The sequence below is a fragment of the Lutra lutra genome, chromosome 1, assembly GCF_902655055.1.
Source record: "Lutra lutra chromosome 1, mLutLut1.2, whole genome shotgun sequence".
NCBI classification, from domain to species: Eukaryota; Metazoa; Chordata; class Mammalia; order Carnivora; family Mustelidae; genus Lutra; species Lutra lutra.
In genome coordinates, this window is record NC_062278.1 from 167,216,351 (window position 1) to 167,236,776 (window position 20,426).

At 51.5% G+C, this 20,426-nt stretch overlaps 1 protein-coding gene across 3 annotated transcripts in view; it reads left to right on the plus strand.

Annotated features, from left to right (window-relative positions):
- Window positions 1–2,438: 2,438 nt before the first annotated feature.
- The window catches only part of SLC6A6 (solute carrier family 6 member 6), an 84,294-nt gene continuing 66,306 nt past the window's right edge, over window positions 2,439–20,426 (plus strand). For 2 of the 3 annotated variants that reach the window (XM_047743789.1, XM_047743780.1), the window contains exons 1-2: window positions 2,575–2,711; window positions 15,784–15,820. The gene's annotated coding sequence lies outside the window, so the exon portion shown is untranslated. Of the gene's footprint in view, window positions 2,712–15,783; window positions 15,821–20,426 lie in introns of all 3 variants that reach the window. The other variant, XM_047743794.1, reaches the window with a different exon arrangement.

A 20,426-nucleotide genomic window follows, 5' to 3' on the forward strand; every position in this document is an offset into this window, starting at 1 on the left:
CCGTCCCCCAGCCCTTCTCCACCTCTTGGACCAGCCAGCTTTTTCCTTGGGGTTGAGGTTGGAGCCCTTCCTGGCTTCTCTTCCCCTCTTCCTTCCCCTTTCCCCTGCTTGTTCTCCTTCTTGGCTTGGGTTTAAATTCTAGCTCTACGACTCACCCGCTGGAGGATTTTGGACAAGTTATTTAATTTCTCTATGGCTCAGTTTTCCCTTCTGTAAATGGGAGAGATTAATAGTACGACCCTCCTAGGGTTGCTGTAAGGAGTCAGTGAGTTGAAATACACAAGGGCCTTGGGCCGTGCCTGGCATGCAACTACGTTCTCTCTCTCTAGGTGTCTGCTAAATAGAATAAGTGTGATAAACATTTATTGAGTGTCTACTGTGTTCCAGGCCCTCTGATGAAACCCAGGACTCAATGGGGGCACCAAGGACAAGGCCCCACCCCTCATGGAACTTACACTCTAGAGAAGGAAGACACAGGGCTTGATGAGCCTCATCTGCGGGTCCCATGCCGGCACAATCTGCAATGGGCCTTTCCAGATTGTTGTCCTAGATGGGCCACTCCCCCTCCCTGCTCCTGTGGCCTCTACTGACTTCGCTACTCTCTGTGACCCTTAGCTGGCCCATATCACCTCTGCCCAGGGCCCAGCCACTCTTGCCAGCAAGCTTTGGCACAGCGGCTTCCTCTGCTTTTCCCTCCCTTCCCCTCAACCCCTTGGCTTAGGCAAAGCTGCCTCTCCAGAGTCACTTAACTGCATTACGACCTGCCACTTTGCACTGCGTGCAGTGACACACGCAGGGAGGCTGGGGGAGTTGTTGCTTGCCATCTGCTCCTCCACCTCATGGAAGAGCCTCAGTCTTATTGGGAAGGAAGGGAAAGAAATGTGAGAACGAGGTTGCTTCTCTCCAGCTTTGCTTTTCTCACCCATAAAAGAGGAGCAGTCACCATGAACTCGAAGGACCGAACTGAGGAGACTGGAGGTGGATGTCACCTGGGGTGGCTGGGTGCTTCCTAGAGGAAGGGGCAGCAGAGGACAGCGGAGAAGGGCAGGGGGACGCCCTGGAGGAAGGCAGGAGAGGGCATGTACCAAGAGGGGCCGACATCTGGCTCAGCTGCAGCTAGGGGTGAGGGTAGCCTGCTGGAAGGTCAAGATGGAGGCAGACAGCAGGGGGCCTCAATGAGGAAACCAGGCAGAGAATAAGTGTCATCTCTCCAGCCCCACTCCTTAGCATCTCTAGTGCTCCCTCTGGGGCTGTTCAGGGGAAAGAGGGTGTTAGGAAGCTCCTCCAGGCAGTGGATCCAGGCTGGGTCAGGTACAATGTGCGGGATGGCTCTCTGTGGAGCCCATATTTCTTCCTTGACTTTCAGGCTAAACTGTGGAAGGAGGCATGTGTTCTCCACACAGACTTCCAGGTGCAGAGAGGGAGGGAGTGAGAGGAGAAACTGGAGAGTTTTCAGAGAGGGGACAAGTGTTGCCAGAGGTCACACAGCACTCTTCCTCCTGCCCAGACAGGGCATGAATGTGGAAAATGGTCTCAGAGGAGCCGCTCATGCAAATAACGACAAGAATAATGGCACATTCCCCATTTTCATTTAAAAATAGTCACGCTAGTGACACTTGGCACTTCCTAAGTGCCAGGTGCTGTTCTGAGCTTTTTACACTGTTAACCTGGGATCTTCAGAGCAACCAGAGGAGATAGGTTCTATTACATTTATTTCCATTTTACAGATGAGGAAACTGAGGCACAGAGAGCCTGAGTAACTCTCCCAAGGTGACCTAGCAGGAGCAAAGCCAAGAATCGGGGGGGGGGGGGGGGGGGGGGGGCTGTTGACCGCTTCACATCACAGTCTCAGGTCACCCTTCGGGCCTCCGGGAAGGCAGCGGGGGCGGGGTTACTGTGCCCATTTTTCAGAGGAGCAAACCCAGCTTCGGGGGAACCTGGATGATCGCCCGAGAGGAAGCGGCGGAGCAGTTTGGCCCTGACCCTCGTGGAGCCGCAGGCCCCTCCCGTGAGCCAGGTGGATGAGCGAGTGGTGGGGGCTGGCGGCTGGGGTTAGGAGAGGGGGTGAATCGAGGCCGGGGGTTCCCCTGCTCTTCATCTGGAGGCAGGAGGAGGCTGAGGACCGGCTGTACCACTTGGCACCAGCGTTTGCAGGGAAAGGGTTTCCTCGAAAAGTGTGCTCTAATGGGGGAAAAGCAGTGGGCCGAGTGTTCGCCGCGCGGCACGAGGGTGTGTGCGCGCGCGCTCGGCGAGCCCGGGCTCTTTGTCCGAGCCCGTGCGCGCGTGCGTGTGCGGTGTGTGCGAGTGTATGTGTGCGCGCGTGTGTGTATGTGTGTGTCCGCATGGGGGGCGGGGCTGGGCGTCCGGCCCCGCCCCGGCCCCGCCCCCGGCCCGGCCAAGCTGGTATTTTTCCACCCAGCAGGATGGGTGATGCTGAGAGCTGCCTGCTCAGACAACAGACACGCGAGGTCAGGAAGAAGCCGCTTATAAATTACCGCTTCCTCCGCGCCGCCACCAGCGCCGAGCTCCGGGCCCTGGCCATAGCCCCGCTCGCTTGCCAGCTCCGAGCCCAGAGGACCGCGAGCCCAGACACCCAGCCACGCGGAGAAGGAGCGAGGAGCGCGGACCCCGCGGGCCGGAGACCGAGCAGGAGGGCAGCCCCCGGCCGGAGGAACCGAGTGCAGCCGAGCGCAGCGCCGCGGCCGCCCCAGGTACCCGAGGGACAGGGAGCCGGGCGCGCGGAGCCCCCACTCTCTCCCCGCGCTCCAGCCAGCCCCGACCTCCCTGCCGATTGACCCCCACTCCGGCGTCCCTCTCACCACCAAAGGAGGGACGGAGGGTCGCCCGCTCAGACCCGCTGGCGGGGCTGTTATTGTTTCCCCAGCAAAAAGGCTTGGGCTTTTCGTGCAGGCGGCAGGTGTGTGTGTGTGTGTGTGTGTGTGTGTGTGTGTGTGTGTGTGTGTGTGTCTGTGTGTGGGTGTCTGTGTGTGGGTGTCTGTGCTGGTGTCTCTGTCTCACTGGGTGAGACACTGGGTGTCTGTATGTCTGTATGTCTCCATGTCCATGTGTGTCCGTGTGTTTCCGAGGGTGGCTGTTCCTTTATTTCTCCAGCAACATGCCCTCGTGTGTCCCAGTGTATGCCTGCTGTTCTGTGCCTTCTTGGGTTGTGCGTGTCTGTGTATTCTGGCGTGTCTGTGATACCTGAGTGTGGCTGTGACCGTGTGTCTTAGGATGTCTGTCCCGGTGTGTGTCTGGTGTGAACCTGTTTGTATGTGACTGTGTCACCCAGTACCTGGCTGTGCACGTGTGTGTCCCTGAGCGTGGCTGTGTCTTCGGGCCCCTGGTTGCAGGCGCCTGTGTGTCCTCGGTGTACCTGAGGGAGTGTCCCCAGTGCCTAGAGGGCCGAACAGCCGGAGCTGATTCTCTAGGGCCCGCACTGATTCAGGCGAGGTGATAGGGGGGCATGGCTCCAAGGGTGCTGCCCGGGTGTGGCGTGCAGGTGGCAGTGCCAACGTCTAGCTGTCTTGAGTGGCAGGACGGAGGCCCCGAGGCCCAGCTGGGGGCCAAATGGGCAGCAGGCAGGGACAGCAGGACACATCCTTCTCTGGCTTTTTCTCCTTCCTTCTGAGGGTTCCTCTTTTAAGCAAGAGGTTCTCTCCTTCTCCCTCCCAGCAGGGAAGCCAAATAGAGAATCTCAGGGACCTTCTGCGATAGCCCCAAAGCTTCAGCCTAAACTGGAGGGGAGACCTGTGGGCCACCCCCTGCCCCGGCGTTCATAGGGAGGTGTGTGCTGGGCAGGGCCACCGGCCTGGCTATTTTGGTCACTGCGTGGCCCCTGCCAGATCCTGGCGTCCCCTAGGACCAGCCCCACAGCTTGGGAGTCAGCCTGGGCCCCCATTTCCTGCCTGGAGAAATAAATCAGCTCAGTAACTGCCCAGACATTTGAATGGGGGTCTTTGGGCTGAGGTTTAGTGGCGCGTGGCTGGCTTCGCGTGGCTCCACGAATTTGGGCTTCGGTAAATTGGCCCACGCTTTGGCACTGCTGGCGTTTAAATAAATGTCATGGAGGAGATCTTTTTAAAATTTCTTTTTAATTTTTTCTTGGCTAGAAGGGAGGGGATCTCATCCAGAGTCTCCCAGCCAGAAGGAGTTTATTTTTGTGAGAAAGAGCGGGTGAGTGCTTAGCAACCGCCTGCCTCACTCTCGACCAGGGAGTCATCCTGGGAGTGTGGGGTGGGCATGAGAAGGTGCGGGGGTGGATGGGGGAAGAAATTGCATCAGGATGGTGTTGTGGAGACTAGAGGGATGCCCGAGGGCCCTGGCTAAGAACCACCATAGGGTGGGATCGGCAGAGTGACTAGAGGTCTTAGGCCTGGCTCAGCCCCTACCCACTTGACCTTGGGCAACCCTTTTTTTTTTTTTGCCTCAGTTTCCTCATCTATAAAATGGGTGGAATAGACTGGTTATGGGGTAAATAGGGACTGAGAGGCAGGAGCATGTCCCCAGGGAGCTCTGTTCAGTTACGGTGCCTCAATTACTGTGCCTTCATCAGTAGGTGACCTTGGGTGATTCTCTTGGCCTCTTTGAACCTCAGCTTGGCTCTCTGGGCAGCAAGGACGCCAGTGCCGGCCTCGCTGTGTCCTTGAGGGGATTGAGGGAGATGAGGATGAATAAGCCTGCGGTAAGCTGTAAAGCCGGCCTCTGGCTTCGTAGCTGCCGATTAGAGGGTGTCACGAGGTCTCAGGTCACTGGTATATGGCAGGGCCAAGGTGCACTCTTGAGCTTTTGTCTTTCGGGGATACCCTTGTGCTGGCCCATAGTGCAGCGGCAGTGGACCTCTTCTGCCCAGTTCTCTCCTCTTGTCCTGCAGTGATCGGGTCACATCTGCTTCACAGAGTCAGGAGGCCTGGTGGAAGTGCCCATTTTAGAGATGTGCAAACTGAGAGCTGCCCAGGGGACTTTGCCTTGATCGTACTGTGGATGAAGTGGGCCTCAAAGGTCTTTCCTCCGCCAGCTGTGAGTTTTGGCCCCAAGGAGCTTGAATCACTGATGTGCTGAGGAGTTGAATTTGGATTGCATTTGAGACCTGGGGAAAACAAGGGACAAAGATGCCCCAGTCCTCAGGGTTGGAGAGAGAGTGCGTGGGATCCACTCACCTCACCCCTTGATTCTGTCCCTCGTTATTCATTCTCCCTTCTGTGTGCTTTCTGGGAGGGCTTTTCCACTCTTCTTGCACAAGTGTCAGTCCACAGGAGGCTTTGGACACTGATGACGGTATTTTCTAACTCCCAGCTTGTTTGCCTGTCAACCTGTCAGAGGACTTGGGAGCTGAACTTCTCTGAGAGTCTTTCCAAAGGTCCTGAAATGATAAGACACTTGTGAGTCATTAAACGCATTCGTGTGTATAGGAAAGAGCTGACAAATTAATTACAAGAAGCAGAATGCAGCATACCCACAGCTGGAGGGGGTCTGGGCAGGAATAGAGGGCTGGCCTTGGAAGCCCAGGGTCACCCCGGCAGTGCAAGCTAATCGACTCACTTCTGCAGAAAGTCAGAAGCGAGAGTCAGATTCTTTGGGTCTCCTCCTGTTCTCTGCAATGGTCAGCTTATCTTGGCCCAAGCGTTTGTTTGAATGTATGGGTTCTGGGGAGGAGTTGTGGCTGTGGAAATGCCCAGGGGGACCTTCGAGTGTGAAAGAGAGCTCTTCTTAAATGTCCCTCACTAGCTGTTTAATAAATCTTGCTAAGGTCAGCTCTGGCCTGATCCTGGATTTGGGGTAGAATATTGGCTTTCCAGGTGTTCAAAGCCCAGAGGGAGATAGGACAGTGACCTTGCCATCCAAGGCATGCTGTGAGGACTTAGGTGGCCAGGTATGCACCGATGGCAAGGTCATAGGCATGGGGCACTTCAGCCTCTTGAAAGAGGTGATGTCAGAGCTGGCATCTTCTGTGAGTGGATGGGTGGAGGAACAGTATGGGCTGGCGTTTTGGGCAGGGGCCATAGCAGGTGCAAAGGAACAGTGGCATGAAATAGCCAGGTGTTTTTGTAGAATAGGCTTTCCAGGGTTCCTGCCCGAGAAAACGGGGGCCAGGGGGTGGAAGGGTCTGAGCATTGGGTAAATGGGCTTGAACTTTATTCTGAGGGCAGCAGGGATAGAATGGCACCAGACTGTGTTTGGGGACAGCAGTGGAAAAGCTAGTTAAACCCAGGAGCCCAGAAGACCCCCTGATGATGGGTGGGGAACTAGGCTAGGGTCCAGGAAACTGAGGGTGGCCCCGCCACTGCTGGTCAGGGCACAAAGCATTTTCCGTGCCAGTGAATCTTGCCCTGAGCTCTTTTTGTAAACACAGGGTGAAGGCCTGGACATGCTGTTTTAATAGGTACACAGGCCATTAACTTACTGGCTTTGACCTCCCTGGGAGCATGAAGCCCAGGAGTCTTTAGGGTGAATTATGTCTGCCCTGGACAGGACTTTGGGGTTTCCCCTCCCACCTTACCTAGTCAGAGGCTTCATTTGGAAAACCTGAGCTGAGGCGCAGGGGTTATGGGTGGCTGAGAGAAAGGGCAGAGAGAATGGAAATTGCTGTGCTGTTTCTGAAGCTCTGTGAGTCAACCAACTCCCTTGTAAAAATCAATGTACAAACAACAAATCACCCAAAACAATAAAAGGGAAGGGGAGTGTAGGGGGCTAGGGGCTGGGCAGCGGCAACTCTAATCAGGCAGAGAATGACTCGAGTTGTTTGTTTGTTTGTTTGTTTGTTTTTCAAATTAAAATTTCCAGGTTTAGCATGGACACACGGACAGCTAACTCCTGTGTGGAGTTAGCATCCACACATGGAGCCTGGGAATCTGTATTTTTAAATTTTGTCATTTTTTTTTTTTTTAATTAAAAGAATTTTTTTAGGGGCGCCTGGGTGGCTCAGTGGGTTGAGCCGCTGCCTTCGGCTCAGGTCATGATCCCGGGTTCTGGGTTCGAGCCCCGCATCGGGCTTACTGCTCAGCGGGGAGCCTGCTTCCTCCTCTCTCTCTGCCTGCCTCTCTGCTTGCTTGTGATTTCTCTCTGTCAAAAAAATAAAATCTAAAAAAAAAAAAAAAAAAAGAATTTTTTAAAATAGTGATACAATTTACGTGTCGTGAAATGCAAAGATTTTGTTACAGTTTGATGAATTTTGACAAATGTATACACTTGTGTAACTACCGCCCAGATCAAGATAGAGAATATTTCCAGCTGTGAGGTTAGTTCCCCTCCTGGAGGCGAGGAGTTTCTGATTTTTATCACCCTACATTAGTTTTGCCAAACCTAGAACTTAATGTAAATGGACTTGTGTGGTGGATAGCTCTTAAGTATCTAGCTTCTTTTCTATTTGATCTTTTTGAGATCTATCTGTGCTATGGATTTTTTTTTTTTTTAAGATTTTATTTATTTATTTGACAGAGAGAAATCACAAGTAGGCAGAGAGGCAGGCAGAGAGAGAGGAGGAAGCAGGCTCCCTGCCGAGCAGAAAGCCCGATGTGGGGCTTGAACCCAGGACCTGGGATCATGACCTGAGCCGAAGGCAGCGGCTTAACCCACTGAGCCACCCAGGCGCCCCTGTGCTATGGATTTTATCATGGAATTTATTATGAGGGTGATTCCTTTTATTGCTAAATAGTATTCCATTGTATGGATTCACCTGTTGATGGATATTGGGGTGGTTCCAGTTTGCAGTGATTATGAATAAACCTGCTCTGAGCATTCCTGTACAAGTCTTTCAGTGAGCTTATATTGTCCATTTTTCTAGGAGTGGGACTGCTGGGTCCTAGGGTCCACAGATGTTAACTTCATGAGAGATTGTCAAAGAATTCTTTTAGTTACAAAAATATACACCTCAGGGCACCTGGGTGGCTCAGGTGGTTAAGCATCTGATTTTGGCTCAGATCATGATCCCAGGGTACTGGGATTGAACCCTGCATTTGGGCTCCCAGTTTAGGGGGGAGCCTACTTCTCCCTCTCCCTCTCCCTGGCTCATGATTGCTTCCTCCCTCTCTCTCAAATAAATAAATAAAATCTTTTTTTTTCTTTTTTCTTTTTTTTATTTATTTTATTTTATTTTTATTATTATTATTTTTTTAGATTTTATTTATTTATTTGACAGACAGAGATCACAAGTAGGCAGAGAGGCAGGCAGAGAAAGAGGGAGAAGCAGGCTCCCTGCCGAGCAGAGAGCCCAATGTGGGGCTCGATCCCAGGACTCTGGGATCATGACCTGAGCCAAAGGCAGAGGCTTAATCCACTGAGCCACCCAGGCGCCCCTTTTTTTTCTTTTTTAAAAGATTTTATTTATTTATTTGACAGAGACAGCGAGAGAGGGAATACAAGCAGGGGCAGAGGGAGAGGGAGAAGCCGACTCCCCACCAAGCTAGCAGCCCAATGTGGGGCTCTATCCCTGGACCCTGGGATCATGACCTGAGCCGAAGGCAGATGCTTAATGACTAAGTCACCCAAGTGCCCCAAAATCTTAAAAAAAAAAAAATAATAATAATAATACACCTGAAGCAATACAAAACTGTTTAAACTAAAAGTGATCCTCAGAGATGATTTTTAGAAAAGTGCACTCTAATCTTCATTCTGGCTGTCTTTTTCTCTAATAACAGTAAAGGCCCATAAGATTATACATTTTCCTCTGCATACAGCTTTAACTGTCTCCCTCAGCTGTCTACAGGAACATAGATGATCCTTTTTTATTACTTGCTAGATCAGTTTTCATTTCAGTTTTGATTTCCTTGTTGATCTGGGGCTGTTTAAGATATGTTCAGCAAGCTAGCTGTAGTTTTGTTTTGGTGTTATCAAAAATGGCATCATAGTGTTCTTGCTTTGCCGCTCACTCTTCAAACAACAGACCATTGTGGAACTGCTGCTTGTCAGAACGTACAAATCTTCCAGGCCACTCTGAATGGCTGGTCTGCGTTTGGGAGTCACTGACCCAGTCTGGCCCGTGTTAAATCACGCAAGCGCTTCCAGCCCAGTGAATGCAAAGCCCCCCCCCCTCCCCGCACCCCTGCCCTGTGACTTTGAACTTCCCTGAAGGTGGGCAGAGAAGCAGGCCAGGGCTGCTGGGCCTTCTGAGTTGGGAGGGAATGGGTGCTCATCGAGCACCGTAGATGCCGGATCTCGCTTGCCTGACTTCAGGGTTCTTACCCCCATCTTCTGGATGAGTTCGCCCAGTCACAAAAGTGACTTGCTGCCGCTCACATGGCTGGGTTTGAATGGGAAGGGGAACTAGAACTCGAGCTGGTCCTTATCCCCTGGCAGCACAGCAGAGGCACACTGAGCACCTCCGGGGTATCAGGCAGGAGGCCAAGGCCAGGAGGGCAAGGATAAGTAAGACAGCCCCCGCACTCAGGTGGCTCAGTCTCAGGGGAAGGAAGAAGAGCTGTATCAGGAAGAGGTTAGTGAACAATTCCAGGAGTCTTAGCTAAGAGCAAGCAGTGGTCCAGGCAGGGAAAAGTGGGGAAGGTCTGAGGAAGAGTGGTCCTCTGGCCAGGGAGTATGGAGACTTCTGGGACCTGCGAGAGAAGGCTCACCTCCGGCCACTTTATGGATCTGGAGACTGAGGTCCAAGCAAGGCTGATAAGCTATCAAAAGGGCCATTGTTCCCCAACTTGTGGTTCTTCCCCAGACTCAGCCTCCAGAGATTCTGTTAAACCGGTAAATCGGGAGGCAGAGTTTTTACTTGTGCCTCAACTCTTGATGACCACGTTCACAATTCAGATCCTAATTTTAACACAGCTAATGGGAAGGTGGAGTGAGATTCCTTAGGACTGGACTGCCCGGGAGACACCTGCAGACACTGGGGTGGGGGGGTCTTGGACAGCTGGACCTCCTGGCTCCTGTGGGCAGCTCTGGCTTGTGGCTGTGGTGTGGGATAGAATCAAGGCAATTTGTAAGAGGGCTGGAGGGCAGGAGAGTTGAGTTCTTCTGGTTTTGCTCACTTGGGTCCTCCCCATTAAGCAGTAGCTTGGACCACATCTCTGAGGGGTTCCTAGGGTGGACATTTGGAGAGACCTGCCCTTCCCCCACTGCTCTTTGCACATAGTAGAAATGCTAAGCCACTTGCTGCCAGGTCCCACCATCCCCTTTCCAGCAGAAAGTTTTTAACCCAAGCCAGGTTGCCTGCCTGTTGCCGGGTGCAGGGTGGAGGGGTGAAGTGGATTTCAGCAAAGTCATGCTTGGTGGGTGAAGAGCACCGGAAGTGGGCGGTCCTGAGGGCTCTGCTCTCTTGCCCCATAGCCAATTGGTACCTGGAGGTGATGGCTGCTGAGATCTCAGGGAAGACCCAGGCCATGATTTCAAGGACATTCATGCTCTCACCAGATGGCACTTGGTATCTCCTCTCTGGGGGGAATATCCCTACAGCTTGAGACAATAGGCTCCTTGCCAGCCTCCATGCCTCCTATGTACCTCTCCGTACGGTCCGTGTGCATGCCACTCTAGTGCTCAGAGGTCTTCAGTGGCTCCCTAGTGCTTTGTGAAATCAGGTTCACACTCCTTGGCCTGACATGAGAAGCCCTGCAGGATCTGGCCTCTGGCCAGCGTTCATCCTCATCTGCTACCACTTCTCCCCACCTCCTCGTGATTTGGCTGGTTTCTGCTCCAAAACCGAGCCTCGGGCTCCCTTGGCTCTGCCCATGCTCATGCCACAAGGCCTTCCTCCTCCTTTTTTTTCTTTTTATTTTTTTCAATTACTATTATTTTTTTTTTAAAGTAGGCTGCATGCCACCATGGGGCTCAAACTCACGACCCTGCAAGAGTCTCATGCTCTGCTGACTGAGCCAGCCAGGCACCCCTCTCCCTTATCTTCTTCTTCCGAGTCTTCAGGTCGGTTTGAAGCTACCTGCTTCACGAAGCTTTCCTTTGGCCCCTTAACTGTGCCTGACACATAGTAAGGACTCAGAAAGGAGCAGACGAGGCAAAGTGTTATGTCCATCATCTCACCTTGCTCAGAGCCTCTGTAGCGCACAGTTAGGTCTTTGTGGTCTTGCCTTTTATTTGTTCACCTGACTGGGTTCACATCAGGAGGGATAGATGCTTCAGTGTCCAGCCTGGCACACAGTAGGTGCTCAGAACACAAAGGCTCTCCGATCCCCTCTTAACCTGAAATAAGAGCCTGTGTTTAAACATCCAAATGGGTCCAAGCTTGGAAATTACGTTCACCCATCTCCATCCATATGTATTCGTTCTAGGGCCTGGGGATGTGGCAGGTGAACCAGACAAGACCAAATCCTGGCCATACCCTCATGGAGCTGATCATAAAATAGTTGAATGAATTAGCCCAGTGGCCTGGGGCACCAGGGTTTCAGTGTAGGATCAAGTTCCAGGTTTGAAAAAAGAATACCAGTTACTGCAAAATGGTTCCCGGGGCAGTTCTGGACCACAGACATGTTTTGTGTTGCCCACATAGACGAGAGTTCTAGAATTTTCCAATTCAAGCCAGTGTTTTTCAGTGTGGTTTTTCTTTTTCTTTTCTTTCTTTCTTTCTTTTTTTCTTTTTCTTTTTTTTTTTTTTTTTTTTTTTGCATCTGCTTCTGGTCATTGTCTGGTGTCTCTGAACATCTGGACATAACCACCTGGCAGCCCCCCTCGGACTCTCTGGCATGCCCCAGTGCTCCCCACACCAATCCCCCCACCAGCTGCTTCCTCTGTGGGGCTCCGGAGGCATAGAAATGTGTTGCCAGTGGCTCCTGGGCAGGTGGAGGCATTGTGCTCCGTTCATTCACCAGGGCTGGCAGCTGGAGGTGTAGCAGAGGGGAGAGAGGGCTTCATGAAGGCAGGCTCTCTGTTTCTAGCCCTCCAGGGGGGACCCTTAGTGCTTTCCTGGATAAGGGGTGGAGTCCCAGGCTGGAGCTGGGGAAGTCCAGGTGGCCACCACAGCGTTCCATGTAGGACTCGGTGCACCCCCACATCAGGCTGAGACCCACACCTTCCTGGGCAGCCCCTCCACCGCCAGCCTCTGCTGAGAGTTCTGGGTTGTGGGCTCCGGGCGGAGAGGGTAGTTTGCCCCCTTGAATGCTAAACTATCACCAGCCTTGGGCCGAGAAGCTCAGCAGCAGCCGTACTCTGCCAGAAAGAAGCCCCAAATCTGAGACCTGGGATGTTTTCAGTGTATCTTGTTTCCTTGGCTGAGCCCGAGAATGAATTCCGGGGATCAGTACCTATTCTCTAAGTCTCACTGTGGGACCTCGGAGGGGTCCTCCATACTTGCAGGGCTCAGAGGCACAGGAGAAGCTTTCTGCGCTTTCCCACATTTCATTGCCTCTGACCCCTGCTTGCGGTTCCCCCAGCCTGGGGGTGGTTGCTATACCTTGGCTCAGTCCTAGGGGTATGGTGACAATAGCAGTGATAAAGACATGTACCTGTGCTCCTCAGACTTGAAAGCCATAAATATGCTGGGAGAGCTCGTTAAGATGCCCCTTTCTATGTGGGGCGACGGAATGGAGCCCTGAGGTTCTGCATTTCTATTCCAACTCCCAGGCAGTTGTCAAGGCCGCTGGTCTGGGGACCACACTTTGAATAAAGGAAGTCCATCCCAGCTCTTGGACGCCTGTGGCCCTTCCCTAAACCAGGCCAGGTGCCTGGTCTGGATCATCTCCCCATCCATCCCAAGAGATACCATTATTCCCATTTTGCATGTGAAAAGTTGAAACCCCAGAGACTTCGGGTAACTTGCCTAAGGCCACACAGCTGGGAGGCCGCTGAGCTCAGGCCCTCTGGGCCAGCACCACTTCGGAAAGGATGCTGGTGGGGAAGCCGTTTTCTGCTGAACAGTATCCATGGCCCAAAAGCCACAGGAAGCATTTCAAGGCAGCCAAGTTGGATGTAAATCAGGAAGAGCCCAGGGCCAGCCCTGCCGAGCTGACAGCAGGGCAGCCCGAGGCCATGTCAGGATCAGGTCTAAAGTGGGACTTACTGGGTGCTGGCATTGCTGCCTGGTGTGGGGAGCCATTGAGGGATGCTCACAACTCCTAGAACTAATTGTGAAGCTGCTGGAACCCAAGAAGGCTCCTTCTCACTCTTACACAGAATGCCAGGGCAGAGGGCTGCCTGGAAGCATCGGCAGTGGGATAGGTCGAAGCTGGGACCTGGTACGGGACCTGGTACTTTAAATGCTGGCACATTCTTGCAGCCCAGATCTCATTGAGGACTGAGGTTGCCGAGATCTTCTGCTTGGCTGGGGCTTTGTTTTTACACAGGGCATCTGCACCAAGCAACTGGAAAGAGCAGAACAGATTTAGAGTCTAGGTTCTGGAAATGTGGTCATGGGATGTGAGGTCCGGTAATCACCTAGGAGCCTGTTAGAATGTAGAATCAGGAGCCCCACCCCAGACCTGCTGACTCAGATCCTGGGGGTGGGACTCAGCAAGTTTTAAGAAGCCCTCCAGGCTTACCTTTGAGAAGGGCTGATTTTTCCATCTGCTGCCAGATGCCCAGGGGCCCAGGAGGGTCATTCCTAACCTTTGTTATAGGCTGAGGGTTCCTGGGCTGCAGGGGGATCTCAGGTGTCATTTCATCTCTGCTCCACTTTTCTGATGACCTGAATGTCAGTTAATGGGGCATGCATGAAGTTAACACAGCATATCTGAGGTAGAGCATAGGTCTGGATTCTTAGAGCTGCAAGTGGTAGAAATTGGTTCAAACTAAAAAAAGGAGGGAGGGAGAGAGGAAGGAAGGAAGGGGGGAAGGAAGAGAAGGAAGGAAGGAAAGAAAGAAAAAAAAAAAGTAAAGAACATATACTGACTCTTAATTGAAAAGCCCCAGGGTCATACTTCAGGCATGGTTGGATACAGGTGCTGAGATATGTCATCAGCACTTTTATCTTTCTGTCCATTCCTGGACTCATGTGTTGGTTTTATTTACCTCGGGGTACTTTCAGCTGCATAGGATGCATCCCCTCCCAGCATAGCCATCTCAGCCTAGAATGAGCCTTCTTTTTTCCCCAGTATTCTTAGCATGAGCCCATGTTAATCACTCTCATAGCCCACCCTGGGCCAGGTGCTTGTCCTTGCGCCAGTGGTCACAGCCCCTCTGATTGGCTAGGCCCAGCTCGCATGCCTACCCAGAACTCCATGGGCTGAGAGTGGGTGTGAATGGGTGTCCAGGTGGATATGAGGCTGGGGATATGAGGCTCCTCCCAGAAGAAGGAGCATGGGTGCCAGTAGGCCGTACACACGGGGACTTAGTGCCGTTCTTATCCTCCTCTTTGAGCTGGGTTGCCCTCATGCAACTGCTAAGGTCTCGAGCCAGATAGAATTACAACTCCTTTTCCTGGCTCCTTCAACATTTTGCTTATAAATGTGCATTAAACACGCTACCTTCATCTTTCCCTTTGTCCCTCTTCCCTTGATGTAGTCAGGGGATAGCAAGTTACACGGTCCCCTGGCACCCACACCTGTTGTGGGCATTACTAATCCACACCTGCCTTCACAACGCCATGTGTTCCCCCAGAAAACGAAGCCTCTGTGACGTCCGTGTTATATGTTGGCCTTTACCATGGGGTTCTGGGCTCCGTGAAAGCAGGGCCTTCAGCTGTCTTGTTCATTGCTGGGTTCCCAGGGCTTAAAACAGTGCCTGGCACATAGAAGGTGCTCAAGAAATTTTAAAAAATATATGTATTTTATTTTTAAGTAATCTGTCCCCCCAACATGGGGCTCGGACTTAAAACCGCAAGACCAATAGCTACCTGCTCTACTAACAGGCAGCCAGGTGCCCCTTACCGAATTACTGACTGAATATTCCTACCCCACGGTGCCTTGAACGCTGGGCACTGAAGTGAGCCCGTTTAATGTGGGGGCGCTGCCATTGCAATGAGGCTGTCTGATTTGGGGGACCGGAAGCTCTGCAGACTGCTAGGGCCATGTTTCTGAGTCTGAGGAAGGGGCTCCAAGGGAGGGCAGGGTCTCGGGTACATTAAGGAAAGACTTGTCCACCCTTCACTCTTTGTGCCCTCCCACCAAGGGTAATGGCCTTCCCTGCTCTGCTGAGCCATACACCTGTTTGTTGAAATGTGTGATCTTAGTTGATAAGAAGCCATTTCCTGGTTTTCTGAATTTTTATATTCTAGGAAACCAGGGGAGCCTTCCAGCACAGCTCAGCTGGTGGAGGTTGAGGCAGCTGTGATCTTCCCCAACTCACATTTTTTTCCCCAAACCAAGTGCAAAGAACAGGAGGTGTTCTATTTAAAAAAAAAAAAAAAAAAAAAAAGGCAACAACAACAAAAGAAAACAAGGCTTCTGGGGTCATTCACATTTGGGGACTGCTTGGCTCAGCAGAGTTCAACAGATTCCTTTGGCACAGTGATCTTGGAGCCTTTAACCAGCCGATGAGTTATCTTTTCCAAGAATCCGGGGCCCCCAGGTCCTCCGTCAGCCCCTCTGTCTGGCTGTCGTGTATCCTTGTGCTCACAGGGAATAGTCTTTCACAGTCCTGGGCCCATGGCTAGGCTTCTCTGGGGCTCCCGGGAGTGCAGGCTTCTGGGGCAGGACAGGGCGGGGCAAGGGCTTAATGGTTGCTGCCACTAGTTCTTACTGCTGACAGTTTCAGGAGCTGGGTGTGAGAGTGTGTGTGTGTGCGCATGTGTCTGCAGTTGTGCATGTGAGCATGTCTGTGTGCAGGGATGCGGGAACACCCCAGTGTTGACTTGGCCCCTCCCAGTGTGCAGTCACACTTGAAGACGACTCCTGGTCCTGCGTACAGTCCCAAGCTGACCAGATCTTGTCTTTCCTTCTTTGCTTCCTCTCATTGTTTTAGGTCCAGACCAACAGCCCTTGCTGAAGAGCCTCCAAAAGTAAGTGACGTTTGACCTCTCCATGGTGTTGGTGTCTCACCATGTGGGGTCCTCAGGCCCTCAGTGTTCCCTCCAGGCTTGAGGAGGAAGCAGAACACCCAGGGCTCCGGGACCTCAACCACAGGTCACCTCTGGGTGGTGGGTTTATGGCCCAAGTTGGCCCCCTCTGCCTGCCTGTGCCAGGGAGACAGCCCTACTGATGCTGAGCACTGATGTTGGAGTCTGGCCCAGACCCCATCCTGGCTCTGCCACTCTCCAGTGATGGAGAGAACGCTTGCACATGCGCAGGCGCGTGCAGGAGGGGTGGGACAGGGAGAGAGACTTAAAGCCGACTCCCTGCTGAACGCAGAGCCCCTCCCTGCCAGCTGATCCCCCTCCCACCATCCAAGAGATCAGCACCAAGAGTGGGTGACTCAATCAACTGAGCTGCCCAGGCGCTCCTAAACTTTTTCTTTTTAAAAAATTGAAAACCTTTGGAAAAGTGGAAAGGAGGATACTCCTTTATAACTTTCACTGAGATTTTCCTTCCCCTTGTTAACATTTGCTACATTTGCTTCATTTCTCTGTGTATGTTATAAAAATACCACATTATTAAAACTTTTTTTTCTGTTGACTCATTGGTGAGTAAATTACAGGCAGTGCCCCTTTACCCTCCTAATCCTTCGTATGTATTTCGTAAGAGCAAGGCCCTTCATTCTCTTATATAAGCACATGGAATTATCAACCCCAGAACGTTTAACATTGACACAATTCTGTTATCTAATCTACAGACCTAAATGACGTTTTGCTGACTGTCTCATATTTACAGAAGCTCCCCGCCCCCTGCCCCCCCCCCCCCCAGTTCAGGATCACAGTGTTTTTAAAAGGGGTTTAATGGGGCGGGAACCTGACTTTTCTGCAGATGACTTCTCCACCTTGATTTAAAACATCCTTACTAGCAGGGTTTTTGGAAGTCTTTCTGTTACGACATTTGGTAAGAAATAGATTTTACGACAGGATGCCACCCGTGCTTACCCATACACACATGCTTGAAAGTGAAACCAATCCCACAAAATGATAACTCACATTTTCAGCATCTTTAGGGCTCTGTTCTGTTCTCTTTTATAAAAATGATAGTTCTGACCCGTTGAGTTGATTCCATGATCCACTATAGACTCTGCTCTGACATGGGAAAACCATAGCTTCTTGGGCAGAAATTTCTCTCAGGAGGGAAGGTAGTCCCTTGACCAAGCTCTTCCTGGTCCAGACTCAAGAGTTCGGTTGATTGGGGGGTCACCTAAGAAGCCAGGACTAGGAGAAAGGCCATGAAGACCCTGGCCCATTGCTACCCATGGTGGACCTGACCCTAGCCCTAAAATCCAGCATCCACCCTCTCCGGGCCCCATGACCCCATGGGGACCTCCCGTTCTTTATGCTGTGAAATGAGGCAGGTGTATCACTGGTGGCTCAGGACACCTCCCCGGCTAGCTACTAAAGGGGCATGGAGTTCTAGTCCATGTCAGCCTCCAGAGGCACTGCCATACTGGTCACAAATGTCACTAAGAATAATCCCAAACACTTAACTAAACTCTCTAACAGCACCCTCGATTCGCTGTCAGAGAGATTTACTGTGTAGTGGCTCATTTTCGCCCACAACAATCTTAGGATGGGTGCTGCTGTTCTTCTTGTAAAAACGGCAGGTACAGGGGTGCCTGGGTGGCTCAGTGGGTTAAAGCCTCTGCCTTCGGCTCAGGTCATGATCCCAGAGTCCTGGGATCGAGCCCCACATCGGGCTCTCTGCTCCGCAGGGAGCCTGCTTCCTCCTCCCTCTCTCTCTGCCTGCCTTTCTGCCTACTTGTGATCTCTGTCTGTCAAATAAATAAATAAAATCTAAAAAAAAAAACCAAAAAAAAAAACGGCAGGTACATTTATTGAGCACCTATTGTGTATCAGGTACTGCTAGGTACTTCACAGACCCATATCCTCAGAGTAGTCCTAGGAGTTAGACACTGATATTATCTCCATTGTACAGATGGGGAAACTGAGGCACAGAGAGGTGAATTGACTCCCCCCCCCCAGCCCCCACCAAAGTCACACAACAAGGAAGGATTTGAACCCGCCCCTGTTCTGACCCTGGTGTGCATACCAGCCAGTACTGCTCTCCCTTCCCCCCAGACTGGGAGCAGACTCCTGGGCAGGCCCATTCCCAAGGCCTTGTACTTGTTAATGAGTAGCCTGGGCAGCCCAGGAAGCCAGATGCTGGCTACTGTGAAGCTGGAGTATAGGTTCTGCTTCCAGATAAAGTCTTTTGCAAGGTGCCCAGCCCCCATCGGGGCGGGCGGCTTTAGAGGCTATGCCCAGATAGAAGCCAGCCACTGTTCTCTTCTCTGAGGTCTGCTGATCCATCCACACTTCACAGGAGATCCCTGGAGGCTGAGAAGTGGGTTTGCTCTCAGGCCTGTGTGATGCCTCCTCCACATGGCCCTCGTGGCTTACTCATGGCCATTCGGTATGGCAGGCAGCAGGATTTGGAGGGGGTGGTCTTTAGGGAACCCAAGCAGTCCCCTCTGAAGCTGGAGCACTACCAGGCGTGTAGCTGTGTGGCCGTCCTCACTGAGGCCTCCAGGTTCCTATCTGAAAAAAAGGATGGCAGTCACTCACTCTAGCCCCTCACAGGGCGTGCACAGCTGGAAGGTAGCTGAGAAAAGGATGTTTCTCGGTTGTTAGCCGTCTCTGAGTTACTAAGGAATCAGCCAAAAGACGAATTCCTGGTGGGGACAACCCATGTTGTGGAAAGTCCGTGGAGCTGGAGAGTTAGTCCTGGATTCAAATCCTGTCTCCATCCTGTGCCAACTCTGACCTGGAGAGGAGAGTCCCTGAACTCCTCCAAGCCTCAGCTTTCCCAGCTGTAAGATGGAGCAGTGAGAGCACCCAGGAGTCTTAGCGAGTATGGGATCGGGGTAATTGTCTCTGTCGTTGCGATGGTGTTTTGAAGCATTTAACAGGCCTAACAAAATCTGTACCCAGCACCCGAGTACATGTTCTAATTTCACCTCCCTGGCTGGGATCCCCTAGAGCAACCCCCTTCACTCACCTCACCTGAAGATCACATCCACCCTTTTGGGTGTCTGTGGTCCTTTTAGCTGGAGGGGAGCCTCTCTGGGCTTGTTACAAGAATGCCCACTTGGCTTCTAAGCCCCACCCCCTCCTGGACCCCAGGGTTGTAAACTCCAGCAGGGGAGGGGGGCGTTCATACAACGGATCTGTGACCCGTCCAGTGAAAGCATCACCCTCTTTGCTCGCTCCTTGGAGGGGCCAAGACCGTGAGAAAATGGTATTTACTGTTGGTCTGCCCTGATCATAAAAGTGATACATTTATAAAACAGATCTATTTGACCTACAACATTTTGTAAGTTTAAGGTGTTAAAAAAACATTGGGATTTGATACATTTATACCCACATTGATTGTCACCGTAGCCTTAGCTAATGTTTTTGTTGGGCCACAGATTCTCATTTCTTCTAGTGTTGGGAAGTAATGTATTTTTAATACAGAAAATTTGGAGAGCACAGAAAAGTCAAAAGAAGAAAATAAAATTCATCTCTGTTCCTGCCATGCAGACATAACCATCTCACAGTGAATTTATAAACACGTGGGTAAATACGCAGTTCCTTTTAAAGTTGAGGGGCGCCTGGAGGGGCTCAGGTGGTTACGTGTCCGCCCTCCACTCAGGTCATGATCTCAGGGTCCTGGGCCCAAGCCCTGCATCAGGCTCTCTGCTCAGGAGGGAGTCTGCTTCTCTCTCTGCCTCTGTTTCTCCCCTCTGCTTATTCTCTCTCTCTCTGTTCCTCAAATATATATCAAAAAAACTTCTAAAAAATTAAATAAAAATAAAGTTGAACTCACAGTGTGGCCATGTTGGAGGGCCAACTTCCCGCACCACCCCCCAACATGTTTCTTAGTGTTTTTTCTGGGTCTTATGTCTTCTAAGTCAGGGTCAGCAGATTTTTTTTTAAAGGCCTGGATAGGATGTATTTCGAGCTTAGGGGCCTATGGTTTTGCCTCCACTGATCTCAGTCTCACCTCTACTATTGTAGCCAGAATGGGGCCACAGACAAAATGCAAAGGAGTGGCTGTCGTTTTGTGCCATTAAAACTTCATTTACAAAAACAACCTGCCAGATTTGGTTCAGGGGCCGAAATTTGCTGACCCCCCGCCCCCACTCCCCTCTCCCGTTCTTAATTAGTTTTGATTTGTTTGGGTAGACCATCATTTATTTAATTAATCCCCTAGTGATGAGAGATTGGCCACTGGTAGTTTCTTTCATGTAAACCACTGTGCTGTGAACATTCTTTTTTCCTTTCTGTTTTTAATTGTGGTAAAATACACATAACACAAAATTAACCATCTCAACCATTTTTAGGTCTGTAGTATAGGAGTGTTAAGTATATTTACATTGTCATGCAGCCAATCTCCAGAACTTTCTCATGTTGCAAAACCAAATGCAGCGACTGTCTCGGGGTATCTTTATGCATCGGTCTGGTTCAGAAAATTGGAATTGCTAGCCTGGAGGGGGTGTGCATTTTGAAGGTGCTGGGCGCCTGTTGCCAAATCACTGACCCTCAGAAA